Source organism: Hipposideros armiger, unplaced genomic scaffold (genome assembly GCF_001890085.2).
Source record: "Hipposideros armiger isolate ML-2016 unplaced genomic scaffold, ASM189008v1 scaffold_251, whole genome shotgun sequence".
In the NCBI taxonomy this organism is placed as follows: Eukaryota; Metazoa; Chordata; class Mammalia; order Chiroptera; family Hipposideridae; genus Hipposideros; species Hipposideros armiger.
Genome location: NW_017731601.1, coordinates 360722 through 366789, shown reverse-complemented (window position 1 = coordinate 366789; position 6068 = coordinate 360722). Strand labels below are relative to the sequence as shown.

Genomic DNA, 6068 nt, shown 5'->3' with positions numbered 1-6068 from the left:
TCTTTGTGTATCCATTATGTATTCTATCATCCTGTCTCCAGTTTTGATGATCACAGAGATAGATACCCATGACATGCTCTTCATCAAAATTCACTTGTTGCTTTGCTTGCTTCTTGTGTTTTGTTTTTGTGGAGCCAGTAGAGTAGAACAATGTCTGCACAGGAAGTTGTTAACTTTTTCTAACACATTTTCAGCCATTTCCTCCTTAATGATGACTTCGTACTTTGAAATAAAAATTCCCTGAATTTTTTTTACATCACCTCCATAATCAGCTTATCCTCCTACATTATTTATTTGCTAGAGCCATCATCATCACCTTTCTACTTATTGCATGTCTATTCAAATCAGTTTTTTTCAGGTTCAAGTTCATGCAATAGATGTTTATGGAGGGTTCACTATGTGCAAGACACGCTGTTCTAGGTACTTGGGACACAACAGTGAAGAAAAAAAAAACAAAACACCACATAGATTTCTCTCCTTTAAAAAGCATAAATTCTAGTAATGAGATAAGTCAATTAACGTAAGTATTTTGCTGAACTGTGTCTGAGAAGAGGCCTCAGTGACAAGGCGAGAATGTAGCTGAGACTTTAAATAAGTGAAGAGCTTAGCTTAGTCAGGTTAATGTCGAGAAGAAATAGTCTAGAACACCTGAAAACAGGGAAAGGGAATGGGAAAGTTGTGTGTAAGACAGAAGTAAAGAGCAAACCATCTTTCACACCCTGATAAGGTTTTTGGCTTTTTCTCTGAGTGACATGGGGTGTTATTTGCAGGTTATGATTTCAAAGGATCAATTTCGAGTTGAACTGAGAACACTCACTTAAAGGGGCAAACGTAGGAGCAGGGAGACATGTTAGGAGATCATAAAGTAACTCGGGATAGTAACAATGGTGTCTTGCAATGGAAGCCATGTGAAGTGGAAGGTTTATGTACTTTGAAAGAAGTGCCAACAGGTTGCCTGACAGATTGAATGAGTTTGAAAGAAAAAAAAAGAAAACTCAAGGCGACCTCTGTGGTTGTGGTCTGAGCTGCTGATAGGATAGACTTGGCATCAACTGAGAGGCAGGAGGTTGCAAGTGGATCATTTGGTTTTGTTTTGGATTGTTTTATTTTAATTGTGGATGTCAGTCTGATTTTTGGATAGGTTGATTTTGGATATGAATTACACATTGCAAGGAGAGATATCAAGGAAGGAGTTGGATGTGTAGAATTGGAATTCAGGGAAAGGACTCTAGGCTGGAGACACAAATTTGGGATCATTTGTACATTCATTAAAGCCATGAGACCAGATAAGACCACTAAAGATATAGGTAGGGAAGAGAAATGATCCAAAGACTGAATTCCAGGGTGCTCCAAAATTAAGAAATTTTGAAGGAAAATGAAAGTTAGCAAATGATACTAAAGGATCAATCAGTCTCAGAGAGTCCTGGAATCCAAGTAAAGAAATATATAAATGAGAAAGGAGTGATCAAGTAGCTAAAATACTGCTGATGGGCATACAATTGACCACTGTATTCAACAACCTGAGTCAGCCTTGGGTTCATCAGTCTTGACAAGAGTAGTGTTATGGGAATGAGAGGAGGAAGTAAAAGCCTGACCGGCTTGGACTTCAGAGAGAATAGGAGGAGATTTGGAGACAGAGTATAGACAATTTGTTCAAGGGCTTTCATTGTTAATGGGAATATCAACAACAGAATACAACAATATTCTGGTGAGGAAAAAACAAGAACAAGCAAATTATGTGTGTGTGTGTATTTATCTGTTTAAAAATAACAGCATATTTGTTTGCTAATTGCAATGCTCAACAGAGAGCCAACCACTGATGATCCAGAAGAGAGTGACAAAAATTGCTTGGAGCGAAATCCCTGAGAAGATGAAAATTGGTGCAGAAATGGAGGAATTGGCTCACGTGGGAGAACAGAGGGCTCATCCATGGTCATTTTAGAGCAGACAAAATATATGGGTACATCTTCTATTTTCTCTTTTGATTGCTCCAATGTATCATCAAGTAGGGAGCAATATCATGAGATTTGTGAAAGTGCTTTGATATCTATAGAGACATGTTAAGGTCATTATCATTTCCTGTCAGGACAATTGCCTCACCAATTTACGGTATTTGTCATTCTATCACACATATGTTTTAGATAGGCAGTTTCAAAACCTTTCATGGTTATTTTTGGTATGAAGTACAAACCCATAACAGAGCATTCAAAGTCATCCAAATCTAGTAGAGTTTGAATATCATTCTTCAAGTTCATTCTTCACATTCCATATTCCAATAATATGGGTATACATCCCAATATCCAAATAATTTATGAAATATCAACCACCTATATCTTAGCTTTTCATGTCCGTTATCCTGTAAATATCTTTCATCTTCCTACTCATTTAATCTCATGAAGGTTAAGTTTGAAGGTATAGCCTTCAAAACCTGAGGGTAGATATCCCCTAGCCCCTTGGGTCGAATTCACCCAGACAAAGATAGCATATCAGTGAGAAAGCACATATTGCAAAACTGGGCCTTGGTTAGGATCCTGTGTGAATGTCTAGACTTCAGTTTTCTTATCCATTAGAAGAGAGATAGTGATAATAATATATAACAAAGTATTTATTTTTCAAATTAAATGGATTGAACTATGTTAATTAGAACAAAGTATGTTTCTCTCTTCACCTTAGTACTTCTATAGTCACTTATTTTATATCTAAGATTCTCTTATATTAGCTATCTTTTTATTTATTTATTTATTTATTTATTTATTTTTATTATTTTTTAGCTCAAAGACCATCTATTAACAGAAAACAGTAATTTGGAGTCCCGTCCACAGACGGCGACCACGGCGACCCCCTTTCCTGCCAGTGCTATCGGAGGGGATGGGGGTGACATGCTCAATCTGTCCGATCTTCATTCCTGGGTGGGCAAGGGCTCTGAGAGCTCACTGGGCCCCTGCTCCAAGGGTCTTGGTCCTATTCCCTCCCGTGGCCCGGAGTTTGATGTGGAGAGCAGTGATGCACAGCTCCGTGCTCCTCTGGGCCACGTCCTGGGCAGCCAACACGGCAGCATATGGAGAAGACTCATCTCGGTCAGCCTTTACCTTCATCCCACCAGTTACATGGCAGATGGTTTCCTTGCCAGAAAGATCAGTGACACGGACAAAGTGTCATTAAAGGATGCAAAGATGTGGCAGACACCAAATACGTTTTCTCCTTCAGCCACCTGAGGTCCGAGGCTGGTGATCTGTTCTTCCTTCTTTTCCTTCCCCTCGTGAGGCGCCATTTCTGTGTGTCTTTTCCAGACTCCACCACCGGAAAGCTATTAGGCATCTTTTTATTTTACACAGCATCTAGCATATTTCCTTAAAGCTCAATAAATGGTTTACATTTTGAAGGAATGTGAACAGTAAAGGGATGTCCTAATAATCAGCACTACCATTTTAAAAGAAATTAATATGAGCCAGGCACTGTTATATGTATATTGTATCAAAAACATTATCACTCCTTTCTTCACAATAGCCTAATGAAGTAGGTATAATCATACAAATGAGAAAATGTAACTCACATAATTTAACAAATTGCCCAAATTCACCAAGTTTGCAGGAGTTTGAAGTAGATTGGCACATACTCATATATCCCTCTGATTTCAAACCCTTAATACATGATCTCTAATTATCTCTCTAATATTTGAATTAGAGAAACTTTCAAACTCACTTTTCAAGTGAGAAAAAAAGGAAAATAAGTGAGCTTTTTAGGACACTTTACATAATGCATCTCAAATATATCTATTCTGCTTGTTTGCTTCATATAATGGGCTGGGTGAAATAAATTATATATATATATATATTATATATAATATACATGTATATAATATATATATATAAAATAATGCAAACTCAATATCTTTAAACTAAGTCTATATAAGAAAAACAAAATTTGAAATGTGTGGGGAAAGAGAGAATAAGACAACTTCTAAAAGTCTGTCTCACAAATGTGACTCAAGGGCACCAAGCCAACAATAGCAAAGGTTATAATTTTGGTAATATACAAATATTTGGTAGAAACCCTCACTCTGTGTAACGCAATACACTAGTTTGGTATAAATATTTTTTCCTGAAATGTTCCCTTAGGGACAACCAGATCTGTTGTTCAAACACTACCACCCACATCCATATGTACCATCTAGCCTGCCAATGTTTTTTAGTTAGTTTTTGCCTTGTTTTGTTGTTTTGCTTTTGGCCACCATGTAGACCTTAAACAGCTAATGTATACCAATATACACATGTATATCATGAGATATATATGGCATATATGACGTCACTTCAGAAAAAAGACTTTTCATCCAAGTATAATTAGGGAATGCTTGTCTTACTCTCAGGACATTTTAATTCATTGCTAGTTACCAAGTTTCTTAGCAATATGAAGCAAGAATTTGTAGAATCTAGATAATTAATACAAATAACACATTTGGAAATCATGCCAAATGATCACTTCCTCTTGAAGGAAACCACTTAGTTCCTTGGAAAAATATCTGTCTTCTTGGAATAACTCTTTCACTTGAGTTTTAGCACATTGTTTGGCAGTTTATTAAAACTTCAAGTGGGAGTCATTCAGATTAGCTTAAATATATTTTTTTTTACTTTAACACTAAATTCCTGTTAAAACAGAGAAGATCATTACATCCATTCATCATCATTTGACTGTGTGGCTGCTGTAAGCCAAAAGTAGTCAACACTTGTGGAGTATTTAGTAATTAAGAGTAACTGTAAATTACATTTTAAGGGCTCATCAAGGTAAGAATGAGACACTTCAATGCCACTTCTTGCTTCCTTGTTAGGAATTTTGCCAAAATGGAGACATTTAGAGATGTGTTAAATAGTGCCTTATCTCATTGACCTTTCTTCATTTGGAAGGTCATCACTCCACTTAAACTCATTCTTATTTTGGGGAGAGTCCCTGGATGACACGGATTTGTCTTTTTCAATTGAATTGTGCATAAGTGCACAACCTCCACTTATATTCATAAAATCAAATACAATCGCTAAAGCTGGATCATGTAGTCCATTATATTTCTATGACACATTCTATTGCATCTCTCAATTTCATGTTTATATCCTGCAGAAAATATGAGAAACAAGGAGAACAAAAAGAATATGGACTAAAATAATCTCAGAATAATAAAATGACCACAATAAAAAGTTCTATAACAGTTTCTCCCAATTGGGACTCACATTTTCTCTAGGATACACAAATACAGTGCCCGCCCCTCCCCACCCTGGTATCTGTGGTATCACTCACTGTGGCTTCAGTTACCCAAGGTCAACTGCAGTCTGAAAATATTAAATGGAAATAAACAATTCAAAAGCTTTGAATTTTGAGCCATGTGGAGTAGAGTGATGAAACCTCCTTCCATCCCCACTCAGTCCCACCCAGGTTGTCAATCATCCTTTTGTCCAAGATATTCACACTGGACAAAACTCTCCACCCGATAGTCACTTAGTAGCCCTCTGAGTTATCAGATCCACTTTCTTGTTATCACAGTGTTTGTGTTCAGTTAACCCTTATCTCACTTACTGTCTCATTCACCTCATTTCCTCTCATCATTTTTATCATCTCACATCATCACAAGAAGGATAAGTACAGTACAGTTAGATGTTTAGAGAGAGTGAGCACAGTCATATAACTTTTACTACAGTACATTCTTAAAACTTTTCTATCTCATTCTTAGTTATTGTCAATCTCATAATGTGACTAATTTATAAATTAAACTTTATTATAGGTACATATATATATAGGAAAAACCATAATATCTATAGGGTTCAGTACTATCTACAGTTTTAGGCTTCTTCTGGGGGTCTTGGAACATATCCCCCACAGATAAGGGGGGACTGCTATGCATCCTTCAGTATCAGAACTTTCAAAGTGTAGGTTTCCATTTTAAAATCACAAGAAATTATAGTTATTCAATTTAGACCTAGGTGACACCATACTTATTGTAGTAGGCTAAAAAGGAAACAAAAGAGACAGAATTAATATGTAAATAAAGCCGCATTCAAAAGACATTAGGGTATGTGTACTAA

The 6068-nt window shown here is 36.5% G+C and overlaps 1 pseudogene; it reads right to left on the bottom strand.

Moving 5' to 3' along the window:
* Positions 1-2786: 2786 nt before the first annotated feature.
* LOC109389934 (40S ribosomal protein S14 pseudogene) lies at positions 2787-3283 on the bottom strand (annotated as a pseudogene).
* Between the last annotated feature and the right edge of the window lie 2785 nt (positions 3284-6068).